At 38.4% G+C, this 12,203-nt stretch overlaps 1 long non-coding RNA gene across 1 annotated transcript; it reads left to right on the top strand.

The window, feature by feature from the left end:
- The first annotated feature begins 440 nt into the window (after positions 1 to 440).
- On the top strand, positions 441 to 7,202 carry LOC109298563. Its single transcript, XR_002097651.1, has 3 exons — positions 441 to 2,844; positions 5,906 to 5,911; positions 7,189 to 7,202. It is a non-coding gene; the product is annotated as an uncharacterized LOC109298563 (long non-coding RNA).
- The last annotated feature ends 5,001 nt before the right edge of the window (positions 7,203 to 12,203 follow it).

Raw genomic sequence — 12,203 nt, forward strand, 5'->3', positions numbered from 1 at the left:
TGAGATATTTCTCTGAGGAGGAACCTATGCATATATTGAAGTGTTGGTGTTAGAATGAGCCAGAAACATTTCTGTTTGGAAGGCTCTTGTATAGAGAGGCAATGTAATGAATTTGAACAGGGACATCTCTTTGTTCCGCTGATGGCCATGTTAGCAATTGCAAGGAGCCAGGGTCTTGCCATTAATTTGCATAAAATGGAATAGATTATAGCTACTCTCCTCTTTTGATACAGAAGCATGACCCTCCAAAGAGTACAGCATACACAATATAATGCAGTGCAAACTTGCTCTGTGTGCAATATATATATCTATGTCTATCTAGATAGATAGATATATCTATATCTATCTATATATATAACATACATGCATGCATACATGAACACACACATTCATATTTACATTACACACACACACACACATACATATATATATATATATATATATATGCATTATATATATATATGCATGTTATGTATGCATGCACAGACACACTATATATAGGGTCCTACATTTAGGCCTTAGCTTAATGAGTACTACTTTGGTATCCCTGTATTAGAGAGGAAGTAGTGTGGGGAGAAGCAAGTGATGTGAAGGGAGAATATATATATGAAAAATGAGGCAGGAAAAGACAAAGATTGAAAGAGAAATCTACAATGTTCCACTTTGGAACTGTTAGAAGTGGGACCATTTGTCACCAGCACCCTCTGATGTATATACGCGGTTCATGCCAATGGCAAGAGAGAAGAGCTCAGCTGATGCCAACCTTCTCTTTATAGAACTAAAAATATGTATTTATCGGTGTCTTTTCTTTTTTTGTTCATTCTCTCTCTCCCTCTTTCTCTCTCTTTCTTTTTTCATTTTTCTTTTTTTTAAAGAGAAACAGTAGAAATAGGGATTATTTTGTGCCTAGTTTTGTAAAAGTAATTTATTTCTTCTTCTTTTATGTTTTTTGTGACAATGACATAGCAGGTGTATTTTTGAATGGGGGGGAACTTATACACCACTTTACCTCATTGGAACAGAAATGTGTCCAGTCAGTTACCCTGTTACATGTGCTCATGTTGATTTTTGCTGTCCGAGATGCCTGCAATTAGTTTACAGCCATGTAAGTTAATGTGAAAGTTAATCAGTTTTTAACCTTGGGATTGATAAATTGCAGTTCTGCTGTCAGGTAGGATGATGTTTTGTTCACGTTTCATTAACTTACTCAGAAGCTTTCTGAGAACATACTATTGTGTCCTTAACTTTACAGCCATCTCCCTTTTTTTATGAAGTTAAGGATGAATTGAGTGAATTACCATGAACAATTGTAACAAATGGCTGATTTCTCTCCAGAATGGGTAAAGAGATTATTTAGAGGTATGTTCAAAGATTTGCTGTCAACTTCAGTTTAGTTTTTGTTAAAAATAAAACAATTTAATGAAGTCTATCAATGGACATTCACCTGGACTAGGGTATTAGAATTGGAAAATGAAATTGGATAGCTACAAGGGTGGAACTGATTAATCTGGTTTCAGTGTCCAAGCTGAGACAACTATTAACCAAGAAAACAGTACAAATATGGAGAAATAAATTGAGAAAGAAATGTATTTTAAATAAAAAATCCTTCCAGTCTATCTGAGATATTAAACCAATACAGAGAAGGACTTAAAATATTAGCTTTGACAATGTCCTTTTAAGCACTCTTGGTGTCTTTTCTTCTGTTTTGGTGTTGCCCAATTTATCTAGCGCAAACATTTTTAGAAGTGTGGTGCTGTTAAGGACAGATATGAAATCTTGACAGCAACACATGAGTTTGATTTTCCATACAACTGAGTTGTTCCTTCTTTGACTCCCCCCCACACACACACACACACATGCACACATGCATACACACCATTTGAGAAAGAATGTCAGAGAAGCTGGTGGGGACTGGGCGTCAGAAAGTCAAGTTAATGTGATAGAGTCCAAAGCCTGACACTTCTATCTGTTCCAGGTTTTCCAAATTGTTCTAAGTAGTTTTTGGTATGGAGGAAAAAAAGGGACAATAACACATGCTGTTATTTTCCTTAGGATGGGCTGAAGGTAGGTAGTTAGGAAGAGGAAAAGAAACTAAGCAATGGAAAATGTAGGACGAATATTAATCTGTTCCCAGCCTTATTTTATGCTATGTGAATTCCACTTTTCAGAAAGTGTGATTACATGTACACAAATGAACTCTTAAGGTCTTTTCAGGAAGATCCATCAAGTCATTCCATTCATTAAAGTTATCATTATCCATGACTGAGTATTGTAGATTGTTGTATCTTTTTATGACCCTGTGGGATACTTAATAGATTAAATCTTTTAACACAGAAACATAAGAATTGCCATACTAGATCAAACCAGTGGTTCATCTAATCCAGTATCCACTCTTTGACAGTGTCCAGAAAATTAGGGAAGGTGCAAGTATCCAAACAGGACCATTTTGGTGTAACTGGGCATTTCTACATGAGACGCTGTTTGTGCAGCAGCCGGAAAATACTGCACAGTAGAGCACCACAGCACAGACAGTGGTAATACACTGCTGCATAGTACTATTAGGTTGTTGCACAGTAGCATCACCTAAAAGATGTTCTCCAACACCACTGCACAATAACTCTGGTTACTGTGCAGTAGCGCCTTATGTAAATGCACCCACTGATTTTTAACCAATAGCCAGTTATTGATTGATTTATGCCTCTATGATTTTACTCTGCCTAATGCAGCCGCAAATACCCTCATTCTCCATATAAATGGCTGACTCTCTTTGGAATCTAAGAAGGTTTAGGGCTCAAATCTGTCTTGTGGCAGTGAGTTCCATACTCAAAAATTCCTATTTTCAGGGTCATATCTGTTGCCTTTCAATTACATTGAATATGCTCTTGTAATATAAGACAGAGTTAATAGAGGCCCTTAATTTTTCTGCTCTGTGCTTTTCATTTTTTATATATGGCTTTGACATAATTCCTCATGTTTGTTCACTTCTGAAACTAAATAATCTTAAACTTTTTTCATATTTTAAATACAGATTTATGTTTCTAATAACTTCCCCCTCTGCCGCCCAATTATTTCTGGATGACTTCTGTTTTGTTTGTTTGTTCTCTTTTTTTTCAGAACTGAAAACAGTAGTCCAGGCCAAGACACACAATTGATATATATAATGACATCAAACTATCTTCTATATTATTTTCTATTCCATTCTTCTGACACTCGAAGTATTATCATTCTATAACTACTGTGGGCATAACTCCAAATGCCTTCTGAAACAAACCTGTCAGTTTCTTTCTTTTTCTTGTTCTTTTGTTCTTTCTTCCTTTAATAGTCTCAATTGTTTGTCTTGGAAATGTGTTTAATATGACTGTTGAAACATACCTTAAACGCAGAAGAGGAATTCTGAATTAGTAAATCTAATACCTCTTTGCATATCTGAAGTTACAGATATTCTGCATGGCTATTTTTTCTTCTTTACGGAATTCTATTATTTTGTCTCCTATGTGCAGTATCTCATTATTCATAGATGTCTGTTCATTGCACAGCAAGGGGATTATAACACTAGCTCCTGTATACAGAAAGTCCACAAAGATAAGAGCTCTCTTTGTTGGCGACATGAATTCCTGACTGTCAAAAACTTTAAGACGCACCAACCTCTGCAGTTATCATGACAGGAATACATTTTATAAGGTCCTTTTACCTCTCCAGAAACTATGTAGCTAGAAAAAACCAAACAAACAGATGGAAGTATTTCATAGAACAGTGAGTTTAGAGGAAGATATGTTCTCTGTTTTGTGAGTGTTTGATAGAAATGCAGTGTCTACTTTTTGTGATATAAAATGACACAATTTTTAGAAATTAATGATTTTTTTTTACTTCTAATGATCACTTTTAATAATAGAAATAGACATGTATGGGTAAGATTAGTCAAGTTAGCAAAATTTTTTAAAAAAGCAGCTATTGATCCTCAGGGTTCAAAGTATAAACTGATTACCAGCTGGGTACAGGAAGGAACACTACTAAAAACATGGCATCACAGAATATGATTAGCCAGGTATACTGGAGTTTGGGTTTGTCTTTGCTTTTGCATTCGGGCTTGGTTACTGGTTTAGGATACTGAACCAGATTATTGAGTTATTCCAGTATGGCAAACCTTACTTTCTAAAATTGTATGGAGCCAACAAAGGCTAGTGACCAAAAATAATCTAGAAAGTAATTATAGTGACTAGGGAATGCAGTTCTGCATCTCAGCATTAACTTGAGCAATTTCAAGTGTTTTTTAAATATCCAGTAAGCGTATACCTGAAAAATCAATAAAAAAGCCAGGTTCTCCACAAGCTTATGCTTTGTGTCATTATTTAGTACTGTGCAAAATGAGTATAAGCAACAGCAGTTGAGCAGGATAACAGTTTTTTCTGCTTTGCACTTGTGTAGGTGATGGCATAAAGTTAAGAAAGTAGGAAAACTGGCTCTGCACATGTAGAAAGGAAATATGAATGACAAAATATATGTGACTGAACAACTGGGTTAAGCACTTTGAAAAGCTAAAAGCAACCATGCTTCTGAAGGTGATCTAAAGGGGGAAATCCACCAAGTTTCTAAAAATGTATTGGTGCTGTGCATACGTGTGAATGACAGAGAAATACCTTTCTGTGTTGTTGGCTGTAAGATTAAGATATTTATGACATGAAATCAGTACTATAACCAAAGCAATAAAAGAGGTATTAGGTGGGAAATATTGGCCAGTTTTGTTCAACTCTGCACCATGTCAATGCAGGATCCATATTCAGCAAACTACAGGCCAACATTCTGGCCTGTAAAGATAGTGGGGGGGAGTAAGGGTGAAGCAAAGATGCCAGTGTGCTCATGAAGACCGCCAACAAAAGAGTAACTTGCTCCGTTTGCGTTCAGATGCCATCACACTGGCATGTCTCTCTACATCTTTCTGTCCCTGTGTTTAAGGAGGAGTCTGTTTGAGGTCCGTTGACATGAGTTCTGTCTAAACATGGTGTAGATGCATGAATGTGTGTGTAGATGTGTGCATCACTGTTATATGTCAGTAATATGCTTTGCAGGAGAGCCAGCAAAAATGTTCTATAATATTGGTGCTCTGTGGAACACGTGCTTTTTAGAACTTTTTTCTTGTATTTTAATAAAATCTAAAGGAAAAAAAATCCAATTTTCTGTGTTCTTATTTCTATAAGGCTAAGTACAGACAGTCAAAAAGCCCAAGGCTGAATAAATTCAGTCTTCACAGCTTAGTCTAAATTGTGCAGGTTGAACTGCTAAGCGAGTGAACAGACATTCGCCTTTGATTCTGGAAATGCAGCCACATGCCTGCAGTGGCCCAGGCCAGAAGCCAGGGGGCTCTAGAACACACCTCCCTGCTTGGCTGGAGCAGACAACTTGGGCCAAGGCTAGCTGTGAGGGGGCGTTTGCAGGGGAGGTGCAAAGCATCCTGGGATGCTGGGGGACTGTGAGCTAACTTGAATCCAGAGGGGATCTGAGACAGTAGTTCAATAAACCGATTTAGTCTAAATCAGTTAAGTCTGATACTACATCTATTCAGGTTTCTCTAAAAACAAGTTTTAGCCATTTTGAAAGCAGTTTATGTGCACTGAACTTCTGTTGTATTACAGATTTGAACCAATTTCAGATCACTTATATTGGTTTATGTGTAATTTCTATCCCTAACCTAAATGTGTAGTGAAAATCCTGATAAATTGACAGATAAGTTGAACGTTAGACTGTTCTTTTAAGAGACTGGCCAATACTGCAGTGATTAGAACCCAGCATACGCGGTCAAAATACTTATAAATGTCAGGACCTTTATTTTTGTTTTTTTCAGCTCTGACTGTAGTTGCTCAAGTTCTAAGAAAGATTAGAAGGAGCAATGTGAAAACCATTTGGATAGTGTTTAGTATGCAAAGTGCAGGTAACACTTCTAAAAATATGATCTTAAGGCAAGCATACCAAAATATACATTGCATGTTAAAACTGTACCGCTTTGCAAGCATCTTGCACTTGTTTAGACAACTTCAGGTGTATTCAGCATTCATGCATAAAGCTACATTTTCAATGAGTGGCACATAAGAGCAAAAATTAACTGTACCTGCAAATCAGAAAGCAAACTTAAGGGCTTGACTGAGCAATTGTTCTGTGAAAGAAGCAGTGAGAATGGAAAGTGCTCAGCAGCTTTCTGGATCAGAAGTAAAATTACTTATTTGATTTTTATAGTTTTCTTTATCACTGTTCAGTACTGTCCTGTGGATACTCATTCTATTTTCCTGACCAGGATTTTGGAATAACCAAAGAAGATGTTGTCTCCAAAGTATCCGCCCCTGCTTTTAAAATGAGCCTTAAAAATGTTGGCACAGAACTTGTGAGCTATGTGAATCTATCCATATCCATTCTATATGGGCATGACTGATAAAGCTCATAGTTTATGTACTTCATTATCTTAATGCTTTAACTGAAGATGCTCCTCACTAACATTGACACTACAGTAACAAGCACTATAATAGTAAAAACACCTTCAAAGGTCTGATTCTTTTCTCACACCACTATAATCTGCTGTAACTTGTGCTTGCATGTATGTCAGGGTTCTTTTCTACTGGAAGGCTGATTTTCTGGGATGTATACTGTACATAACAAAATAGTTCTACGACACCCAACCTCCTTCATAGCTAAACTGTTTATAGAACAGTATCTCAGAGATTCTTTCGACACAAAAGAGAAAAAGTTCTTCAAGCATAATAAACTTTTCCAAATATAAACTTCAAATAAAGGGTCTAATAGCTGGCTAAAGACTCTGATCACAGGCAAATGATCAATTTTAGCTCAAGTCAGTATCTCCTCCATGGTTCAATGCATTAATTGACTCACTATATTTTGCCTGTCTGCTTCTAATTTGCCAGTTATGTTAATGAACCCACTGGCTTGCATATGTTTTAAAAAGACTAATGTGCAGTGAGATAGTCTGGGAACGCCTAGCATTTGAGGCTCGTGTTCAAGTCCCCAAATCCCTAAAGGGTTATAGTGCTTACCATGTCATTTGATTATTTTTTTAAGCAGCACATCATCCATTTTGGGTTATAAATGCAAGAAATGTGATGATCTCAGTTTAGTATCCTACCAATGATGTATTTACCTCTGGTCTGTGGTTGAAGGCAAAATTAAGCAAGAGGTAACAAAAAGAAAAAAATAACTATAAATCATTAAAGGTTTCCTGCATTTTGAGTCTCTTGTGTGCTTTGTTACAACCCCACTGTGTATCGTCTGATCAACTAGAACAGTGGGTCTACTCATATGTGTACAGTGAGAGGTGCTTGCCTGATGAACTGAGTTGCAATGGCCTATACAGCTTACAATAGCATAGATTTTTTTTTTACTTCTGACAGGCCGGAAGGGAAAGAGGAAAGCATTTGTAGTCTTAGTGGAGGGCACCAGAGTCATCTGCCCCTACCTCGAAGCTATTTATAGAAACTGTGATGCCAGCACTTTAGCCTAGCACAGGGTAAAAGCGTCTGCCTGGAAGGAAGTCCAGAACTGAATAGTGGAAACATTTTAGGTCAGACCTGGTCAGATATCTTATGAGGCAAATCTTTCTGAGGTTTGTTCAGAGATTTGCAGGAAATTAGAACAAACCTTCCAAACCAGATCTTGGCAGGAAAGTTTATAAATGAAAAGCACTTGCTTCGTAGAAAAGAAAATATTCTTGTGACTGATACCATCATGTGAGGGGTAGCAGATTTCTCCTAGCTGACTCTCCTGCCATGGTCTTTAAGGGAACCCCAAGCAGAGTGCACTGAAAGACTGAGGCTGGAGGGCATGCATGGCATGTTTCACAATACTGAAAAAATAGACACAATTATCTAGTCACATGCAGACAAAAAACAGTGCAATTGGTCCCTGGTGCAGCCTGAGAATCTAGGAGTGTGGCAGGGGACCCAGGCATATCACTGTATCAGAAACCTCTCTGACAAAAGTTGGGCATATTATCTCCGTAATAGGGTTACACAAAGAATACTCAGCCACTCTCTTGGGGTAATCCCGTTGTGTAACAATAGTTGCTTTTTGGCTGGGCATAATGTAATCAACATTAACCTCCATATTATTCAATATCATTGGACAAGACAGCATGCCTTGTTCCTCTTCAGTAGATTGAGATGAACATGTTACTTTACCTGAATTTGGTAGTGGAGAAGGTATTGAACTGTCAAATCTGGGGGCTGAATCACTTTGTTTAGCTGTGGGTGCAAACTTTCTCCCCTTGAATTGACAGCAGAGACAGAGGCTGGGAGGGGCAAGGTAAGTTTCCACTCCCTCCCAGACTGCAGGGGAATTGTTTTTCCTTTTCAAGTTTTATGTGTCTACTGTTTTAATCAATCTCATGCTCTTTCCTGCTGCAGAAGTGAATGGGCTGCTTCAGTGATTTAAACATTTATAGCTTCAAAACAACCTGAACCAGTTGAATCATTTGAGCTTTATTTTATTTTATTTTAGTTTAGTTTTTGTTCTTTGTTTGAGTCCAGGTAAATAGATAAGACGAGTCATTACTGAAATCATTATGGACTGGATCATTACCCAGGGTACCATCTGCTGGTATTTTATCAAGCCTCCTTCTATTAAAGTACCATTAAATTGCTTCTGATGTTCACTTAGGGCAGCAAATAAATCTGTCCATTTGACAGATAAATAGGATGCCGAGTAACTATTTTTTAATTGTCTCTAACACCATCCAGTGTCACTCACAATCTATTTAGTCATTGATAGGGCTTTAATTAAATATATCCTAAATCTGATTGGCTTGTTGAATTGGGGAAAAAATAGGCTGCTGCACTTGATGGGCCTTTAGGTTGTCTATGTTCTTGTTTTTACTTTGATGGGCAATTAATAGCATGATTTAAAATGTATGTTTGCTGTCGTGGAGGGAAAGGCTAGGGAGGCTACGTTGTGTAATATAACAATATAAGCTCATAGATGATGTCGGTGAGAGAACTCCAAAGTGAAGTTAAGCAGGGGTGGCACCTATATTGTGAACCAGAAGTACTCACATACTGCCTAAAGGCCTGTTGTAGTCATTTACTAAAAAAAATGAGTAACTATTTTGAACATAGTGGGCATCTAAAGCTTCAAAGCTAAGTTCAGATGATCCATTTTAAATGTGTATGCTTGGATTGTAGTATTTTCAGTTTGAACAGCGTAATAAAAAGTACCGTTTAGTTCAGTACAATTAAATGCTGTTTTATTTCACTCTCTTAGGATTTAAAGTGTTAGCGATATAAAAAATTCTAAAGAGTGCCCTTAGGATATCTCTACCAGAATTCTCAAACATGGGGCATACAGGAGAATACTACTCAGCTTGCTTTCTTAGTTCTCAGAGTCTGAATCAGAGAAGTTTATGAGTCACTTAAGAATGCAACATTCATTAGCTCCTTTAGGGCATTATATAAATTTACAAACAAGTCCATCAAGTGATTAATGTTGCTTAAGAATTTATGAACTAAAAAGCACATTTTAAATGTGGTTAACCTAAATACAGTGGATCAACCAAAACTTTACAGTTAATACTTTCTATTATTCATCATCTTCTTTTCATACACTTATAACTTTTTTTTGCAAAATTTTTCTTCTTTTGCTGAAACCTTCTAGGCACAGACTCATTTTTCTCTGACATTTGAAAAAAATCACTTCTCATTTACAAAGAAAAATCTACTCAGATTTTTCTCTACAAAGAGATTTTCAGCTAGCATGGCTGAAGTTTGAGGCTTATTTGTAATCAAGAACTGTGCTCTTATTAGGTGTGGGGAAAATAATTAAAATAGTTGAAAACTCACATCTGGGCATGTTTAGTGGGTACATGTCCATATCATAATAATTGTTAACAGAATTGGCACTAATTAATACTTTTATCAGTAGTCTTGGCAGAAAGACTGAGCAATGAATAAGTTATAGACACTGACCTATTTTCTCACCCCTAGAAGTTGGCTCTCCAAAACAGAACTGAGGTACACTGGAGTACTATTGCGGGGAAGTTTACCAGTGTTGTCTCTGCTTTCTGGATAATTTCAGTCTGCAGGGATGAAACCAGCTCTATACGTTATAGTCTCTCATTATAGCTAACATCTCATCTATTTTTCTGAAGTCTCACTGGTACCTAAGAACCACCTCCTCCTTTGTGATGTCTCTAAACATCAGCACCACTACCCTAACATGGTGAGTCCAAAATGCTTCTTCTATAATTTCATTCCAATGTTACATGGTACCTACGCAGTTGAATCTCTTTATTTCTTCTCTTTTCCCATAGCAGAAGTTTTATTCTGTATGGTTTCTGACTAAATAATACTAAGGCAAAATATAAATCAACAGTCTGGGCCAACTAGGCACCTCCATTTAGGCATTACAATGCCTAAATTTATTTATTTTTTTGCCCTAGGAGAAAGTTCCAAATAGGGTATTAGAATTGCTGTGCAATCAGACTTAGATATAAGAGCTTGTCCATACTGTGGCAGTGGTGCCCCCTGGCAACAGGGGACCTAAGCATGCCCCATGCATGCTAGTTCACTTACCCAGTCCAGACTTTGAAGTTTGCCACCAAAACTACACTGGGCTCATCCCCAGTGCCCACTTTCAGGGATGCAAGAAACATAAGCTGCAGGAGAGCCCACAGGGGCAGATGGCCCTGGTCATTGGTATGCATGACCCCAGGGGAGCAGCCTTGACAAAGGAACCATGCTTGCCTCCACCGGTATGGACTGAGGACAGGGAGTGGGGCTGGTGGTAGAAAGAGCAGGGCACAGCTAGGTGATGTCCTGCCTCCACTGCCCTCCCTTGGCAATGGCTAGATCAGCTCTCCGCAACTTTTTGGGATTTAGATTCTAGCTCAGTAAATCTCAACCAGCACCCTCAGGTGTTGCTAAATTCAGAAAAGTTATGGAGGGCTCCCCTGAGGCTAGAAAGGTTGAGAACCACTGCTATACACAGTGGGAGTCTGTAAAAGGGACAATATTCAGAAAGAAGCCCTCCTTTGACTTTTTCCAGTGGTTGGCTTGGAGTACTTGATATCAGAAAAAAAGAAGGAATGCTTTGCAGGTGTATAGATACAAAATAATTAAATACATGTCTGAAAAAGGAATATTTTCCATTACCAACATTGAGAAAAGTTTTTGGAAAGATGGCTGGCTGATTCCATATACTTTTCTATGCTGGGTGTATCAGTAGGCTTCTTGCAGGTGCCATTAGAAAAGTTCAGGCCGTTTCAGCACTTCTGTAGGGAAACACTTGTTTGGGTTGAATTCAGCACCTGATGTTTCATTGGAGAATACAACACATTTTTTATAATAGTATGGACTACACAGGTGACATTTTCTTCTGGTAAGAAAAAGAGTAGATGAGCATGACAAGAGGCACTGACTGCTTCGGAAAGAGGAGAGCTGCTGTAGTAAAGCTAAATAGCACAGTTCTCCATAACATAAATAATAACCCATTTCATAGATTTCATAGACATTTGGGCTGGAAGGGATCCCGGAGGATCATAGAGTCCAGCCCCCTGCCCCAGGGACAGGAAGTCAGCAGAGATCATAGGATCCCAGCAAGATAAGCATCCAAATGTGTCTTGAAGGCATTCAAAGTGGGTGCTTGAATCGCCTCCAGCGGCAGTCTATTCCAAACCATGGGGTCTCGGACAGTGAAGAAGTTCTTTCTTATGTCCAGCCTGAAATGGTCACGGTGGAGTTTGTGACCATTCACTCTTGTCATCCCTTGGGGTGCTCTGGTGAACAGATGTTCCCCCAGATCCTGATGAGCACCCCTGATAACCTTATAGGTGGCCACCAGATCACCCCTGAGCCTGCGCTTTTCCAGCTGAAGATTCCCATGGCTTTCAGCCTGTCGTCATAAGGTCTGTTTTCCTGACCTCTGATCATGCGTGTAGCTCTCCTCTGCACCCTCTCAAGTTTCTCCACATCCTTTTTGAATTCTGGAGCCCAAAACTGGATGCAGTACTCCAGCTGTGGCTTCACCAAGGCTGAGTACAATGGGAGAATGATGTCCCAGGATTTGCTTGAGAAGCATCTATGGATACAAGCCAGTGTTTTGCTTGCTTTACTAGCCGCAGCATCACACTGAAGGTTCATGTTCATCTTGTGGTCAACCATGACCCCCAAGTCCCTTTCATCTGTAGTGCTAACCAGCATAGCACTGCCAAGCCT

The sequence above is a fragment of the Gavialis gangeticus genome, unplaced genomic scaffold, assembly GCF_001723915.1.
Source record: "Gavialis gangeticus isolate Ggan-Ray unplaced genomic scaffold, GavGan_comp1, whole genome shotgun sequence".
In the NCBI taxonomy this organism is placed as follows: Eukaryota; Metazoa; Chordata; order Crocodylia; family Gavialidae; genus Gavialis; species Gavialis gangeticus.